At 39.4% G+C, this 22,210-nt stretch overlaps 1 pseudogene; it reads right to left on the reverse strand.

Moving 5' to 3' along the window:
- Positions 1-1,637: 1,637 nt before the first annotated feature.
- The window catches only part of LOC128596381 (set1/Ash2 histone methyltransferase complex subunit ASH2-like), a 98,338-nt pseudogene continuing 77,765 nt past the window's right edge, over positions 1,638-22,210 (reverse strand).

Below are 22,210 nucleotides of genomic sequence, written 5' to 3' on the forward strand. Positions count from 1 at the left end.
AATAAATTAAATAAATAAATAAATAAAAGAAACAATAAAAATCCTCAAAGAAAGAATAGGAAAAACACTGGAAGATATCAGCCTGGGGAAAGACTTCATGAGGAAGACTGCTATGGCAACAGCAACAACAGCAATAATAAACAAATGGGATTTAATTAAACTGAAAAGCTTCTGTACAGCCAAGGAGACAACAACCAAATCAAACAGACTACCCAATGGGAAAAGATATTTGCATATTTTGAATCAAACACTTAATAACCAGGATCTATATAGAACTTCAACTAATCCAGAAGAAAAACAAAACAAAACACAACATCAATGGGGAAGAGAGATGAATAGAATCTTCTCTAAAGATGAATACAAATGGCTAGCAAACACTTGAAAGAATGCTCATCATCCCTAATTATTAGAGAAATGCAAATTAAAACCACCCTGAGATATCACCTAACCCCATCGAGAATGGCCTATATCACAAAATCTCAAAACTGCAGGTGCCTGGTGCAGATGTGGAGAGAAAGGAACTTTTATACTGCTGGTGGGACTGCAAATTAGTACAACTTTTTTGGAGGGAAGCCCTCCTTCATAAAGGAAGTCTTCAGTCAATTCATCCCCATTGTCTATCTCAGTCTTTCTGATTACATCCATTTGTAGTTGTCTTTCGACCATTTCTAGTGGAGGGCTCTTGCAGCTAGAATATAGCATCCATTCTCTTATATTGCATGTGTATCCTGGCATTGAATAAATAAAATCTATGGACTCTATCTAAATAGTATCCTTCATGGAAATGTTTATACATAAATAAATGGTAACATGATGAATCCTTGGGAATCCTCTTTGGCAAATCTTTTAGTTCTGCTGGCCAAAATTATAACTTCATTTTTTTATATCTATTTCCAATTGCACATAGTTGAGCTGTTATTCAATTTTTCCAAACTCTGAAAAGCTTCTTCAGAAATAGGGAATGCTGCTCCTTGTAGTGTCTGATGCTCAGTGTCCACACCCCCATCAGTTTGCACCCCATTAATTTTAATCTGTTGTAATTCTTTGTCAGCTGTAGTCAAGGGGCAGGGAAAGACTGAGGCAGCAAATATGCTTTTTATCTATGTAATGATACATCTTCCTTTACTGTTCCAAATACTTTTTTTTTTTTTTGAGACAGAGTCTCAAGCTGTCATCCTGGGTAGAGTGCCCTGGCATCATAGCCCACAACAACCTCCAACAGGGACTCAAGCAATCCTCTTGGCTCAGGTTATATATATATTTGTTGTTTGTTTTGAGACAGACTCTGTATGTCACCCTGGAGAGAGTGCCATGACATCACAGGTCACAGCAACCTCAACATCTTGGGCTTATGTGATTCCCTTGCCTCAGTCTCCCAAGTAGCTGAGACTACAGGCACCTGCCACAACGCCTGGCTATTTTTTCGTTGCAGTTGTCATTGTTGCTTAGCTGGCCCCGGGTTGTGTTTGAACCTGCCAACCTCGCTGCATATAGATGGCTCTGTAACCACTGTACTACAGGTGCCAAGCCTCAATTTTTCTATTTTTAGTACAGACAGGGTCTTGTTTTTGCTCAGGCTGGTCTCCAACTCTTGAGCTCAAACAATCCACCTGCCTCAGCCTACCAGAGAGATAGGATTACTGGAATGAGTCTCCAAATACTTCATCTTTAATGTAGCCACCTCCAAACTCCTTTTTCAGAGTTGTTCTTGTGCCTGCAGACAACATTTTTTGACGAACATGAGAATGTTCTGGAGACAACGCAATGAACATCCATTCATAATCCTGGGCATTCTGAGAATCTAACCTGAATAATATACAGCATGGCTGTTAGTCCCTCAACAGAGGTAAAACAAAGAAATCATTATCCTTATTCCAGGAACCTGAAGGCTGACAACATGATGCAGTCATAAGTTGCTCATTTTCTTTCCTTTCTTTCCTTCTTCTTTTATTTATTTATTTTTAAACAATAATCATCTCTGCTCTGTAGATAAGTTGCTCATTTTCAATAGATATTTTCAGAAGCCTGTACTTTCAGTTTCTGGCTCTGGCAAAGATATCTTTAACATCTTCACTTGCTTGGATGCTGGTCTGGTGGGATATGGCGGTGGCCGCCTGCTCCTTGCTCTGCCACTGAGTGCAGCCCAAGTATTCTTGTGTTATTTCCTTTCTAGTTAGAGAACTTCCTCTAGCCATTTTTTGTTTGCAATTTTTGGCCGGGGCCGGGTTTGAACCCACCACCTCCAGTATATGGGACCTGCGCCCTACTCCTTTGAGCCACAGGCACCGCCTGCCATTTTTTATTTTACTCCAGACACAGACTTTCACTATATCGCCCTTGGTAGAGTGCTGTGGCATCACAGCTCACAGAAACCTCAAACTCTTGGGTTTTAAGTGGTTCTCTTAACTTGGCCTCAGAAGCTGGATCTATAGGCATCTGCCACAATGCCCAGATATTTTTTGTTTGCAGTTGTCATTGTTGTTTAATAGGCCCAGGCCAGCTTGAATCCTCCAGTCTCTGTGTATGTGGCTGGTGCCCTACCCACTGAGCTATGGGCCTCACCTCTCTAGCCATTTTTTTTAAAGGTAGCTTTGTCAACATTTTCTTAGTTTTCATGTCTAATGATGGCTTTAGTTTTCCTTCTTTTATAAATATATTTTTGCTACATATAGAATTTTTACTTCATGCTCCTTTTCTTTCAGTACCTGAAAACATGAACTACTTCCTTTTGGGCCACAGCCTCAGGTGAGATTCCACTGTCACTCCTTGTAGGTGATATGTACTTTCCCTCTGGCTGCTATGAAGATTTTTTTTCTTATCTATAATTTCCCAAAATTTAATTATGCTGTGCCTTCAGTATGAAGGTCTCTGGATTTCTCTTATGATGATGATTTTTTTGGAGACAGTCTCAAGCTGTTGCCTTGGGTAGAATGCAGTGGTGTCACAGCTCACAGCAGTCTCAAACTCTTGGGCTTAAGCAATTATCTTCCCTCAGCCTCCCAAGTAGCTGAGACTACAGGCCCCTGCCACAACGCTGGGTTATTTTTTGTTGTTGTTGTAGTTGGCATCATTGTTTGGAAGGCCTGGACTGAATTTGAACCCTCCAGCTCTGCTGTATGTGGCTGGTGCCCTAGCTGCTGAGCTACAGGCACTAACCCTGGATTTCTCTTATTTGATGTTAACTCAGATACCTGAATGTGTAGTATTGTCTTCTGCTAAGTATGAGAGATTTTCAGCCACTATTTCTTTAAACACTTTAAATAAACACTGTGCGCTAATTGCACAAGTGGGGACCCCCTTTACATACTATCAATACCTAAAAAAAAAATGTAAAAACACAGTACTTGATGAAATAAACTATAGTATTGAAATAAATACAATTTTTTTCTTTTATTAAATCATAGCTGTGTACATTGATATGATCATGGGGCATCATTCACTAGCTTCACAGACCGTTTACCAAGTTTCACATATACCCTTGTAAGATGCACCGCTGGTGTAATCCCACCAATCCCCTTCCCTCTACCCACCTCCCCCCTCCCTCCCCTCCCTTTCCCCCTTCTCCCTATTCTTAGGTTGTAACTGGGTTATAGCTTTCATGTGAAAACCCTAAATTAGTCTCATAGTACGGCTGAGTACATTGGGTACTTTCTCTTCCATTCTTGAGATACTTTACTAAGAAGAATATGTTCCAGCTCCATCCATGTAAACATGAAAGAGGTAAAGTCTCCATCTTTCTTTAAGGCTGCATAATATTCCATGGTGTACATATACCACCATTTATTAATCCATTCTTGGATCGATGGACACCTGGGCTTCTTCCATGACTTAGCAATTATGAATTGGGCTGCAATAAACATTCTGGTACAAATATCTTTGTTATGATGTGATTTTTGGTCTTCTGGGTATATGCCCAGCAGAGGAATTACAGGATTGAATGGCAGATCTATTTTTAGATCTCTGAGTGTTCTCCATATCTCTTTCCAAAAGGAATGTATTAATTTGCATTCCCACCAGCAGTGCAAAAGTGTTCCCTTTTCTCCACATCCGCGCCAACATCTCTGGTCTTAGGATTTTGTGATATAGGCTAGTCTCACTGGAGTTAGATGGTATCTCAAAGTAGTTTTGATTTGTATTTCTCTGATGATTAAAGATGATGAGCATTTTTTCATATGTCTGAAGGCCGCACACCTGTCTTCTTCAGAGAAGTTTCTCTTCAAATCCCTTCCCCAGATGGCGATGGGATCCCTTGTTCTATTCTTGCTAATGCGTTTGAGTTCTCTGTGGATTCTGGTTATTAAACCTTTGTTGCAGACATAACCTGCAAATATCTTCTCCCATTCTGAGGGCTGTTTGGTTGCTTTACTTACTGTGTTCTTGGCTGTGCAGAAGCTTTTTAGTTTGATCAAATCCCAATAGTGTATTTTTGAAGCAGCTTCAATTGCCCGGGGGGGTCCTCCTCATAAAATACTCGCCCATCCCGATTTCTTCAAGGGTTTTCCCTGCACTCTCCTCTAGTAGTTTTATAGTTTCATGTCTTAAGTTTAAATCTTTGATCCAGTGAGAGTCTATCTTAGTTAACGGTGAAAGGTGTGGGTCCACTTTCAGTCTTTTACAGGTTGCCAGCCTGTTCACCCAGCACCATTTGTTAGATAGGGAATCTTTTCCCCACTGAATGTTTTTAATTGGCTTGTCAAAGATTAAATAATGGTAAGTAGCTGCATTCATCTCTTGATTCTCTATTCTATTCCAGACATCTACCTCTCTGTTTTTGTGCCAATACCATGCTGTTTTGATCACTATCGATTTGTAGTATAGTCTGAGGTCTGGTAGTGTAATTCCTCCTGCTTTGTTTTTATTTCTGAGTAATGTCTTGGCTATTCGAGGTTTTTTCTGATTCCATATAAAACGACGTATTGTTTTTTCCACATCTTTGAGTGTGACACTGGAGCTTTAATAGGGATTGCATTGAAATTATATATTGCTTTGGGTAGTATAGACATTTTAACTATGTTGATTCTTCCCAGCCATGAGCATGGTATGTTTTTCCATTTGTTAATATTTTCAGCTATTTCTTTTCTTAGAGTTTCATAGTTCTCTTTATAGAGATTTTCACGTCCTTTGTTAGATAAATTCCCAAATATTTCATCTCCTTTGGCACTACTGTGAATGGAATAGAGTCTTTAACTGTTTTTTCAACTTGAATGTTGTTGGTATATATAAAGGCTACTGATTTATGAATATTGATTTTGTAACCTGAGACTCTACTGTATTCCTTGATCACTTCTAAGAGTTTTGTAGTAGAGTCCCTAGTGTTTTCCAGATATACTATCATATCATCCACGAAGTGTGAAAGTTTGATCTCTTCTGACACTATATGGATACCCTTGATCGCCTCCTCTTCCCTAATTGCAGTGGCTAAGACTTCCATTACAATGTTAAAAACCAATGGAGACAATGGGCAGCCTTGTCTGGTTCCTGATCTGAGTGAAAATGATTCCAATTTAACTCCATTCAATATAATATTGGCTGTGGGTTTGCTGTAGATGGCCTCTATCAGTTTAAGAAATGTCCCTTCTATACCGATTTTCTTAAGTGTTCTGATCATGAAGGGATGCTGGATATTATCAAAAGCTTTTTCTGCATCGATTGAGAGAATCATATGGTCTTTGTTTTTTAATTTGTTTATGTGCTGGATTACATTTATAGATTTACGTATATTGAACCGGCCTTGAGATCCTGGGATAAAATCGACTTGGTAATGATGTATAATTTGTTTGCTGTGTTGCTGGATTCTGTTTGTTAGGATCTTGTTGAATATTTTTGCATCTATATTCATTAGTGATATCGGTCTATAATTTTCTTTTCTTGTTGGGTCTTTCCCTGGTTTGGGGATCAGGGTGATGTTTGCTTCATAGAACGTGTTGGGTAGTCTTCCTTCTTTTTCTACCTTTTGGAACAGGTTAAGTAATATAGGTACTAATTCCTCTTTAAAGGTTTGGTAGAATTCACATGTGAAACCATCTGGTCCCGGGCTTTTCTTTTCAGGGAGGTTTTGTATAGTTGATACTATTTCCGAACTTGATTTGGGCCTGTTCAACATTTCCACTTGATTCTGGCTAAGTCCTTGAAGGTGATGTGCTTCCAAGTATTGGTCAATTTCCTTCAGATTTTTGTATTTCTGAGAATAAAGTTTCTTGTAATATTCATTAAGGATTTTTTGGATTTCTGAGGAGTCTGTTGTTATTTCGTCTTTGTTGTTTCTGATTGATGAGATTAGAGATTTTCCTTTTTTTTTCCTTATTAGGTTGGCCAAAGGTTTATCTAGTTTATTGACCTTTTCGAAAAACCAGCTTTTTGATTTATTGATCTGTTGTATTATTCTTTTGTCTTCAATTTCATTTAATTCTGCTCTAATTTTCGTTATTTATTTTCTTCTACTGGGTTTGGGGTTGGAATATTCTTCCTTTTCCAGTTGCTTGAGACGTCCCATTAAGTTGTTAACTTCCTCTCTTTCCGTTCTCTTGAGGAAGGCTTGCAGTGCTATAAATTTCCCTCTCAGAACTGCCTTTGCGTTGTCCCAGAGGTTCTGATAGTTCTTGTCCTCATTGTTGTTTTGTTACAAAACATTGGCGATTTCTTTCTTAATCTCGTCTCTGACCTAGCTATAATTCAGCATAAGGTTATTTAACTTCCATGTTTTTGTATGAGTATGCAGATTCCTGTTGTTACTAAGCTCAAGTTTTATTCCATGGTGGTCCGAGAAGATGCATGGAATAATTTCTATTCCTTTAAATTTACTGAGGTTAAACTTGTGATCTAAAATGTGGTCGATTTTGGAGTAAGTTCCATGGGCTGATGAGAAGTATGTTTATTCAGTTTTGTTGGGATGAAATGTTCTGTAGATGTCTGCTAAATCCAAATTTTGGATGGTTAGGTTTAAATCTAAGATTTCTTTTCTCAGCTTCTTGTTGGAGGATTGATCCAACACTGCCAAAGGAGTGTTGAAATCTCCGACGATTATGGAACTGGAGGAAATCAAGTTGCTCATGTCTGTTAGAGTTTCTCTTATAAATTGAGGTGCATTCTGGTTGGGTGCATAGATATTAATAATTGAGATCTCATCATAGTATTACCCTTAACAAATATGAAGTGACCATTGTTGTCCTTCCTTACTTTTGTTGGTTCAAAGTCTATTGTATCTGCAAATAAAATTGCAACACCTGCTTTTTCTGATTATCATTTGCCTGAAATATGGATGACCATCCTTTCACCCTGAGTCTGTATTTGTCTTTTAGGTTAAGATGTGACTCTTGTATGCAACAGATATCTGGCCTGAGTTTTTGTATCCAGTCAACTAACCTATGCCTCTTTAGAGGACAGTTTAAGCCGTTCACATTAATGGAAAATATTGATAAGTCTGGTGAAGTTTTGGGTATCGAGTTTTTCAAAAGTCCAGTGGCTATTTTTAATCCTTTCACCAGTGTGTAAATTGGAGTTCGATCCGAAGTTTCTGAGTGAGTTTACTTTTGTGGTATAGGATTGGGTTGGTCATTATGGAGGATAGGTCTGAGAATATCCTTAAGAGCTGGTTTGGTTATGGCAAATTTCTTCAACATATGAATGTCATTAAAGTATTTAATTTCTCCATCATAAATAAAACTCAGTTTAGGTGGATACAAGATTCGGGGTTGAAAGTCATTTTGCTTTAGGAGATTAAAAGTCGGTGACCATCCTCTTCTGGCTTGAAAAATTTCAGCAGAGAGATCTGCAGTCATTCTAATATTCTTCCTTTTGAAGGTAATGGTTTTCTTTCTCCTGGCATCTTTGAGGATTTTCTCCTTCATATTAACTTTAGTGAAGTTAATTATGATATGCCTTGGGGATGTCTTATTGGGGTTGAGTTGTGCTGGGGTTCTGAAGCTGTCCGCTATCTGAATTTCAGAATCTCTAGGCATGTCTGGAAAATTGTCTTTCATAATTTCATGCAGAAGGGCCTCTGTGCCCAGCGAGGCCACTTCATCTGTTTCTGGAACTCCTATGATTTGGATATTCGCCTTCTTCGAATTATCCCAGAGCTCTCTGAGAGAGTGATCCATTTTTGCTCTCCATTTCTCTTCCTCTTTGAGAGTTTGGGAGCATTCAAAGGCTTTATCTTCGATGTCATAAATCCTTTCTTCTGCTTGCTCCATTCTGTTACTGAGGGATTCTACTGTATTTTTCATATCTTTGAGGGCTGCAAATTCTTGCTTCAGTGTGTCTAAGTCTTTGGTGGTTTTGTCTTTAAATTCGTTAAATTCTTGAGACAACTTTTGAATTTCTCCTCGAATTCCTAATTCCACTTTGTTAATCTTGTCTGCAATCCAATTCTGAATTTGATTTCTGACATCTCAGCCAGTTGTTTATGAATGGGATCTTCAATTGCATCTGCCATATCTTTCCTTGGGGGGGTTGATCTATTCTGGTTATTCATGTTACCAGAGTTTTTCCGCTGATTCCGCCCCATGGTTGTTTTACTCCCTCTGATTTTTTCCCCTGGGGCTTTATCGAGGGCCCGTACAGTGTTGTGGACTGAGAAACTGGGGCCCTGTCTGGTGTGGTGGGGCTAAATGGTTCTGCCTTGTTTTCAGCTGGTTTCTGTTCCACCCTAGTGAAACAGATACTTTGGATTGAAGTCTCAGCTGTGGAGAAATATCAGCAATTGAGTCACCCCGCCCCCCACTAGCAAACAGTTGGAAAAGAAAAATCAAACCTTCCTACCACCGTGCACCTAGGGCACCATCTGATTTGTCTGCAGGTGATTGGTTCAGTTCAAAAATGTCGAAATCAACTGTCTCAGTCTGCACCTTTCTCGGGTGAGAAAGTTTATGAGGTCTCTGGGAACTGGATCACAGGGGCCTGGTGAGTACTCTGGTGTGGCTTGCTCCAGTGCTGTATGGAGTCAGGAGAAGCCACCCAGCCTTTAAATCAGTCTGGAAAGGTTGCTGCCTCTTTCCTCACCTTGAGTCACTTCACACCCAGTCACTGATAGCCCTGCAGTTGGCTGACCCATTTGCCTGTAGTGAATCGGTACTCCAGGAGTTTGTACCTGCCTGAATCACAAGGAAGTCTGCCAGGCCGCTGCGCTCTGCCTCTCTCCAGCAGGAGGAGGTGAGGCCTGACAACCTCGGGCGCTAGATGAAGGTTGAGGGGTTTTCTCTCAGGTCCAGTCTCACCCCTGAATAATGTTACTGATACGGGAACAGAACAGAACAGAAGAACTCTGCATTTCCTGCAGAAGAGAAGCTGAATTGAGTTCCAAATCAGCTTGTCTTTGCTCTTGTATTGTCTATAGGCTGACGATCCCCTGAGGGCCAGGTGCGTCTTAGGTTTAGTAAAGCGGACCTCTGGGTCAGCCCCGCCCTGGGAGTTTTCCTGGTTTGCAAGTTGGAGTTGCCTCAGGCAAACTCAGAGTCTCTGGTTGCCCAGGGAGACAGGGGGTGTGGCTTCAGAATATTCTGTAGTGAGCCGTATTGCTAGCAAAAGAGGGCTGCTGCCTTATGGCTCAGGCAACCATTGCTCCGGTGTAGCTCCCCTCCGGCCAACCGTCCTCTCTCTGCTCCCGTATCCCAGAGTCTGCACCAACCGGCTGCAGTCCAGCACTGTCTACATCCCTCGAGCAATTGCCCAAGAGTCTGGACCCCTGGGGGACAGGCCTCCAGACCTTGGAGTGAGAGCAGAGGGGAGCGCAGGGAGTGCTGGAAGCTTGGGGTTGTGGGCAGAGAACACACACAGCTTTACACAGTTTTATGCCTGGCCGTATTGTCACCAAAAGACCGCTGTCGCACTGTGCCTCAGGGAACTGCCACTCTGGTGCAGTCCCCTCTCCACTGACCTACTGGAACTGGCCTCCAGACCGCAGTGTGAGTGAAGGGGAGTGCTGGGAGCTCAGAATTCCACGTAGAGACTATATACAGTTTATACAGTTTTATGCCTGGCAGGAGGACGCCGTGGCACCTTAGTAGGGGAGGTAGGTCCAGTTTTTAGAGGGTATCTCCCGTGGAGTGTAGTGGGAGGACCTTTGAACTCTGCCCAGTTGTTTGTGGGGCACTCTGAGCCGTTCTCATGGGGGAGGGGACTCCCATACGCTTGGTGATGGATTTTGTACCTTTTGTTTGTATCCTTGTGGTTGCAGCTCGCCTCAGCGGTGTTGACGTGCGTTCTACAACCTTCTCTCTTAGTGCAGCTCAAATCCACCAGGTTACTTGCTGAATTTTTGTCCTTTAACTCTACTTCTGAACGGGAGCCTCTGTGGAAAGCTGGCTTCAGTCAGCCATCTTGTCTCCTCCCCAATAAATACAAATTAAATTAAAATTATTTTAATTCATCAGAGAAGCATTTTTTAAATTTTCAATTGACATGGCTCTGTGCCCATAGTTCAGTGGTTAGGGCACCAGCCACATACCCTGGATCTGGTGGGTTCAAGCCCAGCAGAGTCTGCTAACTAACAACTACAAAAAAAAAAATAGCCAGCTGTTGTGGTGGGTGCCTGTATTCCCAGCTACTTGCGAGGCTGAGGCAAGAGAATCACTTAAACCCAAGAGTTTGTAGTTGCTGTGAGCTGTGATGCCACAGCACTCTACCAAGGGCGACATAGTAAGACTCTGTTTAAAAACAATGTTTTTTTTTTTTACATTGACAATATTTGGTATTACACAGAGTAGCCAAATGTAACTCCCATGCACTGTTGTTAGGGGTATAACCAATGCTGCTTTTATTTTTTTGGGGGGGCAGAGTTTCACTTTGTCACCCTTGGTAGAGTGCTGTGGCATCACAGCTCACACATCCTCAGACTCTTGGGATCAATCGATTCCCTTGCCTCAGTCTCCCAAGTAGCTGAAACTAAAGGCTCCTGCCACAATGCCCAACTATTGTTAGAGACAGCGGTCTCACTCTGGCTTAGGCTGGACTCAAACCTATGAGTTCAAGCAATCAACCTGCCTTGTCCTCCCAGAGTGGTGGGATTACAAGTGTGTGCTACCACATCCAGCCTTACCAATGCTGCTTTTTTAAAAAGACTACATGGCAATAACTGTAAAAAGTTTAAACCCACACCCTCACCCCAAAAGTTTCAACAGAAAATCCTAAGAAAGGGGGGATGGCACTTGTGGCTCTGTGGGTAGGACGCCAGCCCCATATACTGAAGGTGGAGGTTCGAAACTAGTCCTGGGCAAACTGCAACAACAACAACAACAGCAACAATAGCAACAACAGCAACAAAAATAAAATAGCTGGGCATTGTGGCAAGCCCCTGTAGTCCCAGCTACTCGGGAGGCTGAGGCAAGAGAATCACTTAAGCCCAGGAGTTTGAAGTTGCTGTGAGCTGTGATGCCAGAGAACTCTACTTAGTGTGACATAGTGAGACTCTATCTCAAAAAGAAAAAAAAAAAATATATATATATATAAATAATATATAGATATTGAAGAAATGTCAGCAATATGGCCATTATTACACACTTTAATAACTTATATTCTGAAGATTTACCAAAGAAATTGCCTAGTTTTTCCACTTCCCTTTATAGTAAATCCCTTTATTTTTATTTTTATTTATTTTCTTTCTTACTTTCTTTCTTTCTTTTTTTTTTTTGTTTGAGACAGAGTCTCGTTTTATCACCCTTGGTAGAGTGCTGTGTAGACACAGCTCACAGCAACCTCCAACTCCTGGGCTTAGGCAATTCTCTTGCCTCAGCCTTCTGAATACCTGGGACTATAGGTGCCCACCACAATGCCTGGCTATTTTTTTGTTTTGCAGGTTGGCCAGGGCCGGGTTCAAACCCAACATTCTGTGCACTACCTAGTGAGCCACAGGTGCCACCCATCTGTGTTTTATTTTTGAGACAGAGTCTCACCATGTTACCCTTGGTAGAGTGTGGTGGTGTCATAGCTCACAGCAACCTCAAACTCTTGGGCTCAAGCAGTTCTCTTGCCTCAGTCTCCCAGGTAGTAGCTGGAACTACAGGTGCCCAAAACAATGCCCGACTATTTTTTTTTTACACATACATGTGTTTATTAGGGTTCCATTTTTTTCCTTCACAAAATTAAAGAGGCTTAAAATTTAATAACAACAATGTTTAAGATGAGGAATAGAAACAAAAACCTCATAAAGAATGAATGAACATAAATACATCAGAAAAGAAATCAGAGAATTGCTGCATCAAAATATTAAGCAATAATAATAATAATGCAAAGAAAGTAACATTCATATTGTCAAATAAGAGTATGTCTATTATAGAATGCTTTGACTTTGAGATTCAGTATGGAGTCATCAGTTAACTTATTATTATTTTTTTTAAGTCTCAAAAAATAGACGACTAATATTTATAAATTAAAGTAAAAGATAATTTCAAAAACAGATCATGCCAAATCTTATAGACAATAGAAAAAGAAGAAATACTTCGAAATCATTCTACTTTATCTGAGTAAACCTGATATTAAAATTGGAGAGAATATATTATTATAAAGGGGAAATTACAAACATATTTCACTTATAAATGAGAATGCAATATCCCAAACAACATATTAACAAGTTGAATTAAAAATTAATATTTAAGTAATGTACTTTGGTCAAAAGTAAATACAATTTATGTGAGAATTAGTCACTGTTTTATTTTCTTGTCTTTTTTTTTTCTTCTTCTTCTTTTCCTTTCCCTCACCCGCTCCCTCCTTCTCTGTCTAGTCTCCCTTTCCCCCAGGCCCCACTGTGTCATTAATTGTCCTCATATCAAAATTGAATACATAGGATTCATACTTCTTCATTCCTGTGATGCTTCACTAAGAATAATGTGTTCCACCTCCATCCAGATTAGTACAAATGTTGCAAAATCTCCATTTTATGGCTGAATAATATTCCATGGTATATATATATATATATATATATACCACAGCTTACCAAACCTTCCTGAGTTAAAGGACATTTATGTTGTTTCCACATTTTAGCAATTGTAAATTGGGCTGTGATAAACAGCCTAGTACAAGTGTCTTTATAATAAAAGTTTTTTTTTTTTTCCTGGATAGATGCCCAGTAATGGGATTGCAGGATCAAATGGGAGGTGTAGGTTGAGTTCTTTGAGGTTTCTTCATACTTTCTTCCAAAAAGGTTGTATTAGTTTGCAGTACCAGCGGCAGTGTAAAAGCGTTCCTTTCTCTCCACATCTGTGCCAGCATCTGCAGTTTTGATATTTTGTGATATAGGCCATTCTCGCTGGAGTTAGATGATATCTCAGGGTGGTTTTAGTTTGCATTTCTCTAATAATTAGGGATGATGAGCATTTTTTCATGTGTTTGCTGGCCATTCATCTGTCGTCTTTAGAGAAGATTCTGTTCATCTCTCTTCCCCATTGATGTACGGGATTGTTTTTGTTTTTGTTTTTCCTTGTGGATTAATTGTAGTTCTGTATAGATCCTGGTTGTTAAGCATTTGTCTGATTCCAAATATACAAATATCCTTTCCCATTGGGTAAGTTGTCTATTTGCTTTGGTTGTTGTCTCCTTGGCTATACAGAAGCTTTTCAGTTTAATTAAATCCCATTTGTTTATTATTGCTGTTGTTGCTATTGCCATGGCAGTCTTCCTCATGAAGTCTTTCCCCAGTCTGATATCTTCCAGTGTTTTTCCTATTCTTTCCTTGAGGATTTTTATTGTTCATGACTTAAATTTAAGTCCTTTATCCATCTTAAATCAATTTTTGTGAGTGGAGAAAGGCATGGGTCCAGTTTCGATCTTTACATGTGGATATCCAGTTCTCCCAGCACCATTTATTAAATAGGGAATCTTTCCCCCAGTGGACACTCTTGTTTGGTTTATCAAAGATTAGGTGGCTATAAGTTGTTGGTTTCATTTCCTGGTTTTCTATTCAATTCCAAATGTTTATATCTCTATTTTTGTGCCAGTATCATGCTGTCTTGATCATTATGGCCTTGTAATACAGCCTCAAATCTGGTATGGTGATACCCCTGGCTTTGTTTTTATTACTAAGAACTGCCTTAGCTATATGGGTCTTTTTTATGGCTCCATACAAAATGCAGAATCATTTTTTCCAAGACTTGAAAGTAGGATGTTGGTATTTTAATAGGGATGGTGTTGAATCTGTAAATTGCTCTGGGAAGTATAGACATTTTAACAATGTTTATTCTTCCCAGCCATGAGCATGGTGTGTTCTTCCATTTGTTAATGTCCTCTGCTATTTCCTTTCTTAGGGTTTTATAATTTTCTTTATAGAGTTCCTTCACCTCTTTTGTTAGGTATATTCCTAAGTATTTCATTTTCTTTTGGGCTATGGTGAAGGGAGTTGAGTCCTTAGTTAACCTCTCATCTTGGCCGTTGTTGGCATATACCAAGGCAACTGACTTGTGGACATTGATTTTATATCCTGAGACATTACTGTATTTTTTGATGACTTCCAAGAGTGTTGTGGTTGAGTCTTTAGGATTCTCTAAGTATAAGATCATATCATCAGTCAAAAAGGAGAGTTTGACCTCCTCTGCTCCGATTTGGATGCGCTTTATTTTCTTGTCTTGTCTAGTTGTATTGGCTAGAACTTCCAGCACTATGTTGAATGGTAATGGTGACAGAGGACAACCTTGTCTGGTTCCAGTTCTAAGAGGGAAAGCTTTCAGTTTTACTCTATTCCGTAAAATATTAGCTGTGGGTTTGTCATAGATAGCTTTGATCAGTTTCAGAAATGTGCCACCTATGCCTATACTCCTCAGTGTTCTAATTAGAAAAGGATGCTGGATTTTATTGAATGCTTTTTCTGCATCTTTTGAGAGGATCCTATAGTTTTTGGTTTTGCTAGTGTTGATATGGTGAATAACGTTTATAGACTTGCGTATATTAAACCAGCCTTGCATCCCTGGGATAAAACCTACTTGATCATGATGTATGACTTTTTTGATGATAAGCTGTAATCTATTGGCTAAGATTTTGTTGAATTTTTGCATCTATATTCATTAGTGAAATTGGTCTGAAATTCTCCTTTTTAGTTGGGTCTTTTTCTGATTTTGGTATCAGGGTAATGTTCGCTTCATAGAATGTGTTGGGGAAGATTCCTTCCTCCTCAATTTTTTGGAATAATTTCTGCAGTACAGAAGTAAGCTCTTCTTTGAAAGTTTGATAAATTTCTGGTGTGAAGCCATCTGAACTAGGGCATTTTTTTTGTTTGGAAAATTTTTTTATTGTTTCTTTGATCTCAGTCCTTGAATTTGGTCTGTTCAGGAGATCGATTTCATCTGCACTAAGTCTAGGGAGAGGGTGTGATTCCAAATATTGATGCATTTCCTTCACATTGTCAAATTTCTGGGCATAAAGTTTCTGGTAGTATTCAGAGATAATCTCTTGTGTCTCTGTGGCATTAGTTGTTATTTCCCCTTTGTCATTTCTGATTGAGGTTACTAGAGATTTTACTTTTTTTTTTTCTTGTTAGTCTGGCCAAAGGTTTATCTATTTTATTTTTTCAAAAAACCGACTCCTTGTTTCATTAATTTTCTGAATGAGTCTTTTGTTTTCAATTTCATTAATTTCTGATTTAATTTTGGATATTTCTTTTTTTCTACTGGGTTTAGGCTTAGATTGTTCTTCTTTTTTCAATTCCATCAGATGGCTTGTGAGTTTGTTGATATGCTCTCTTTCTGTTCTTCGAATGTAGGCTTCTAAAGCAATAAATTTTCCTCTCAGGACTGCTTTTGCTGTATCCCATAGGTTTTGGTAACTTGTGTCTTCATTGTTGTTATACTCAAGGAGGTTAATGATTTTTTTTTATTTCTTCCCACATCCAACCCATCATCATTTTTGCCTGAAAAATTGACTTCCAACCCTTAACTCTGAGTTTTAATTTGTCTTTTGATGTGAGGTGTGTTTCCTGCAGACAGCAAATAGATGGCTTGTGTTTTTTAATCCAATCAGCCAATCTATGCCTCTTCAATGGGGAATTCAAGCCATTGACATTTATTGAGATAATGGATAAGTATGGTAGCATTCTATCCATGTTATTTTGTGAAAGTCCATTGCTTAGTTTTGTCTTTTGCATCATTGTGGAAACTAGGTTCTGTCCTTTAATTTCCTGCTGTTTACTTTGCTGAAGGTCCATTGTAATTGTCATTGTATAGAACAGGTTGAAATATTTCCTGTAAAGCTGGTCTTGCTGTGGCAAATTTCCTCAATGTTTGCATATCAATAAAAGATTTGAATTTTCCATCAATTTTAAAGCTTAGCTTAGCAGGATATAGAATTCTGGGCTGGAAATTTGGAGTTTAAGTAGATAAAAGACAAATGACCATTGTCTTCTGGCTTGAAAAGTTTCATTAGAGAAGTCCACGGTCACCCTGATAGATTTGCCCCTGTAGGTCAATTGGCGCTTACTCCTGGCAGCTTGAAAAATCTTTACTTTTGTCTTGACTTTAGATAGATTCATCACTATGTGCCTTGGAGAGGTTCTATTTGAATTGAGGTGACCGGGGGACCAATATCCCTCTGAAATGAGTATGTCAGAATCTTTGGTGATATTTGGAAAATTTTCATCTATAATATTCTCTAGAATGGCTTCCATTCCTCTGGGGCATTCTTCTTCCCCTTCTGGGGTACCTATAACTTGTATGTTTGAACACTTCATAGAGTCCCATAATTCTGTCAGTGAACGTTCTGCTTTCTCTCTCTTCTTTTCTGCCTCTTTAACTGAGTTATCTCCAGAGCTTTATCCTCTACCTCTGAGATTCTTTCTTTTGCATGATCTAATCTGTTGTTGATACTTTCTATTGCATCCTTAAGTTCCCTAATTGACTGCTTCAGTTCCTTCAGCTCTGCTATATCCTTTCTATATTCTTCATATCCTTCATCCCTTATTTTATTCTGTTTTTGAATTTCCTTTTGATTATTTTCCACTTTCTCAGCAATTTCCTTCATTGTTTTTTGATTGTTTTCCACTTTCTCAGAAATATCCTTCATTGTTTTCATCATCTATATTTTAAATTCCCCTTCTGTCATTTCTAACAATTCTTTATAGGAGGAATCCTCTGCTGTAGCTACCTCATGATCCCTAGAAGGGGTTACTCTGGACTGGTATTTCATGTTATCAGGATTTTTCTGATGATTCTTCTTCATGAGTGGTTTCTTGTATCTATTTCCTTACCCTAATTGTCCTTTCACTTCTTCTTGCTCTTTAAGTTACTGTGCCACTGGCCTAAAGTTTTAATGAGTTATTTTGGTACGGGAGTAGAAAGATGAGAAAATTGAAGAGCAAGAAGGGAAAAAAGATTTTAAAAAGAAATAAAAAAGAGAAAGAAGAGAGGGTGAGTAAATGGAAATATTGACAAAAAGAAGAAAGGCACCAAAGGAAAGAAACAGGAGTAATATAGGTGTATAGTAGGGTACTATGACCCAACCTTGAAGAGCCCCAACCTCTGGGGGTGCTGGATTGGGTGATTCCCTTGAGGTCAACAGCTCTTTGCCAGCTGCATCAGACACAGTACCCCACCTCCACCAGGTAGGGAAGAAAGCCAAAAATACTATAAATTAAACAGAAACAAACAAGAAAAAACCTTTATGGGATAATATTAGGGGGTGGGAAACAAATAATAGGCTCTAGCAAAAATGAAATTCTAAGTGTTAAAGAAGGCAAAAATGAAAAATTGTATTTAAACTAGAATAGTGAAAAAAATAAAAAGGAAAAAAATGCCAAGGAAAAATATTGAAATTAAAAAAAAAGAAAACAAACAAACAAACAAACAAACAAAAAACAAAACCCCCCAAACCAAAGAACCAAACACTATATATATCTTGCTGAATATTGTCAGGTCAACAGGTGATCTTCTGAGGTATAAGATGTTAATCACAATGTTGATACAGCTGTATGAGATGGAGACTGGAGGCCTCTGCTGATCTCTCTGACCCTGCAGGCTTGGGAGCCCAAAAGTCTCCTCAGCCCACTTAAAAGACACTCCAAACTATGAACCTTGGCCAAGCAGAAGCTTTCCAAAGAAATCACTTATCCCTGGGATCTCTCCTGGTGTCACTGTCTGCTTATCCAGTGCACCAAGTCCACTCTCCCACTATGCCCCTGAGGGCCAAGGCTGTTAATCTGCCACACTTGGATCTCTACACTTCCCTAGCATCTCAGTACTCACCTTTGGGCAGCTCAGTCACTAGATTGATAGCCCAAGGTCTCCAGGCTGATCTCTGCACTGCAACACACAGGGGCAGCTCTCCCACAACAACTGTGCGGCCAGCCCACAACTGAACAATATTAGCTCCTTTTGGGCTCAGTGGCTCAGACCAGGGCCCCAGACAATGCCCAGTCATCTGCACACACTGGCCGAAGATCTCCCAAGGCAGTTCAATCTAGTGCCCAAGTCCAAGAAAACCAAAACAGCCCACAGGTAAGGCTTTTCCTGCCTGCAGTCTCGCTGTTGCTATGCGTACAGCTGTGGGAAGCCTCCAATTGAACAAATGCACCTACCACTTGCCAATTTTCCACCACTTCTGTCCTCCTTGTGGGGTTCAGAAGTCTCTTATCAGCTTCCTTTGTCACCAAAGGGAAGTCTCTGGGCAAAACCCACTGGCCAGAGATGCCTAGAGTTTTCTCTCACCATTCTCACTGTGCCCGGCTGCCCAGAAGCTGTTACTCAGCCACCATCTTTCCCCAGGTCTCCAGCTATTTCTGTTGTTGCAGGTGTCCTTGTTGTTTAGCTGGCCCGGGCTGGGTTCCAACCCTGTTCCCTCTGTGTGTGTGGCTGGCACCATAACCACTGTGTAACAGGCACTGAGTCTATGTTAAATCTCTTTTTAAAGAAATTTCTATACTTGATTCACTAAAACTAAATAATGTATTAACATTCCAGTGATTACTCCCAAGAAACACTGAGTATCACCTTCCATAATTGACATTTTCTTACACTTTATACCTACACATCTGAGAAACAATAATAAATAGTGAAACATTTTTAGATTACTTACGAAGTTCACAGAATTCCATCTGCTTGTTAATAGGATGCATTAATTTTTTTTTTCCTAAATAAGGAAACCCTCTTAGAAATAGAGGACTACAGAAGGAAAAGCCAATTTTCTGTTTTTTGGCATTTATCTCACCTTAATCATCTGGTCTTAAATAACTTACTTCCCCATTCAACATCCAAACTTTTTTTTTTTGAGACAGAGTCTCACTATGTCACCCTCAGTAAAGTGCTGTGGTGTCACAGCTCACACCAACCTCAAACTCCTTGGCCCAAGCAATTCTCCTACCTGTACTTGGACAATAGGTGTACTTGGGACAATAGGTACCCACCACAATTCCCAGCTATTTGTTGTTGTTGTTGTTGTTGTTGCAGTTGTCACTGTTGTTTAGCCTGGCCAGGCCAGGTTCGAACCTGCTACCTCTGGTGTATGTGACCGGCACCCTAACCATGAGGGATGGGTGCCAAGCCCAAACACTACTTAAAGTCTCTCCAATTGCCATTGTTGCCCTCATTCCCTGACATATGCCTTTCAGAGAGAAACCTTTGTTTCTCTATTATAGCCCCATTCTTTGTCTTTTGATTTTTTTTTCCTCGTTAAAAGGTAGGCCTTAAATATATTCTTCTTTAGTGGAGAGCTTTCTAGTCACCTCCTTTCAAAATAAAAATAATACAAATAATTTAGTGATGTGCCAAGCAGTATAAACTACTAAGCACCTATATGAACAAACTGAGTCTTCACAAAACTCTGTCAAATAGGCATTATTATTATACTCATTGGACAGCCAAGGAAAGTGAAAGCTTATCCGGGTTTAAGGCCTTGTCCAATAAATCTGACTCAAGAGCCCACCTTTTTATGAAATCGTTATTCAATGTTGCTCCTTTCCAAGTGTTCATCAAGGATTATAACTTGGTAAAAATGTATTTGCATGGTAGAAGTTAGCTATCTTTTTCAGGTGCCCAAAACCTACAAAGGCATTTTTTTTCTTTTTTTGAGACAGAGTATCACTTTGTTGTACTTGGTAAAGTGCCATGACATTACAGCTCACACTCTTGGGCTTAAGTGATTCTCTTACCTCAGCTTCCCATGTAGCTGGGACTACAGGTGCACACCATAATGCCCAGCTATTTTTTTTTTTATTAAATCATAGCTGTGTACATAGATATGATCATGGGACATCATACACTAGCTTCATAGACTGTTTGACATATTTTCATCACAATGGTTAACATAGCCTTCCTGGCATTTTCTTAGTTATTGTGCTAAGACATTTACATTCCACATTTACTAAGTTTCACATATACCCTTGTAAGATGCACCATGGGTGATTGGTGGGATTATGCCCAGATAGTTTTTGGTTGTAGTTGTCTTTGTGGTTTGGCAGGCCTGGGCCAGGTTGGAACCTGCCAATCTTGGTGTATGTGGCCGGCACCATAATCACTGAGCTGGGGGAGCTGCTGAGCGTATGAAGGCATTTTTTGGTTCAAACCCTCCAGCCCAGGTTTATCTGGCCAGTGCCCTAACCACTGACCTATGAGCTCGGAGCCTGTCTTAACTTTTCTTCTAAGAAAATGTGTAGTCAACCATCACCACTCACTTTATACCTACTTCCCTTATGAAACTTTCTGAGATATTATCTCTTTCCCTTACCCCAGAATACTTCCTCCACATGGCATCTGGGACACAACCTTATCCTATATAATCAATATAGTTGATTAAAATGCATTTGTTTATGTTTGGTACCATAAAATAAAGCAGCTTGAGGGCAATGCTTTACTGATGTGTCTTTAGCACTTAGAATGGTGCTTAACACACAGTACTCAGAAAGCGGCTCTTGAGTGTTATTATTTTACATAGTTTTTACAGCATTTGTGTTCTGAAAACTTACTATAAAATAAGTAACATTCCCAGTCAGAATATAATGGAGAAATCTTCTAAAAAATAATATAAGCAATATCTAAAAGGGATGATTTACAACAGGATTTAATACCTTGGTAAGAGTCCCCTAGTTTCCTGTTTCCTGAATTATCATCAACCCATTCATTACCTAAAGTTTAATTCTTATACCACCCTGGGCATAAAAAAAAAAGAAGAAGAATTTACTTACTATTTTATGAGAAACAAAAAAAGAAAATTAAAATACAGGGTAGCCATAAAGTTCATGTGCAGCTATTTAAATTGCCCACGAAATTTATGGCCACCTTGTACAAAATGAAAAATGGATATCAACAAGTTTAAAGTGTACAGGATTCTGGCTCAGCACCTGTAGCTCAGTGAGTAGGGCGCCAGCCACATACACTGAGGCTGGTTGGTTCGAGCCCGGGCCCGGGCCTGTTAAATAACAATGACAACTGCAATCCAAAGGTGGCTGAGTGTAGGGGCAGGTGCCTGTACTCTGAGCTACTTGGGAGGCTGAGGCAAGAGAATTGCTTGGGCCCAGAAGTTTGAGGTTGCTGCGAGCTGTGATGCCACAACACTCTACAAGGGTGACATAGTGAGACTCTGTCTCAAAAATAAATAAATAAATAAATAAAATGTACAGGATTCTTACCTAAAGCATTACCCCATCAAAGACCTGAACCCTCTCTTTTCTTGAATTGTATTAATAGAACACTGATATTAAATACTCGTTTTTTTCAACTCTGGGTAATTATTTCCTATAGTTCCAATATAACTTCCTTTTCCCCAGGCATGGTTGACACAGGAATTTTAATTACTTAGAATTCCAACAGAGTTAAATGAGATGACAGACTGTGGAAAGCCCCTGACCTCCACATAAATAAGAGGTAGTCTAGATACAGGGACACCTTGATTTTCCTCTCCATACTGTATTCTACATCATGTAATAGTCAAATAAGCCAATATGCCAATGATACACATGCAAGTTGAGATGAAAGTATCACTGTAAATTATGAATATTACTCAAATTATAAATTTGATAATACTAAAAAATAATGTAAATTATCAAAGGAAAAGTACAGTTTCTTTTTTAATTAGTAGAAAGTCACTTCTCACTATCATATGAGTTTTAATAAAAAGAAAAAAGAAGAGTTAAAAGGAAGAAGAAAGTCACCAACATACACAACACAGGTCCATCCTGCAGGGCTTCCACTGCCTGAGTTAATACTGGAGATATATGGCATGATTCTTGTCTCAATGTTCCGCATTCACCTGAGAAATAATTAACATTATAATTTCATTAAATTAACACTTTATCATGTCCATTGTA

The sequence above is a fragment of the Nycticebus coucang genome, chromosome 10, assembly GCF_027406575.1.
Source record: "Nycticebus coucang isolate mNycCou1 chromosome 10, mNycCou1.pri, whole genome shotgun sequence".
Lineage (NCBI taxonomy): Eukaryota > Metazoa > Chordata > Mammalia > Primates > Lorisidae > Nycticebus > Nycticebus coucang.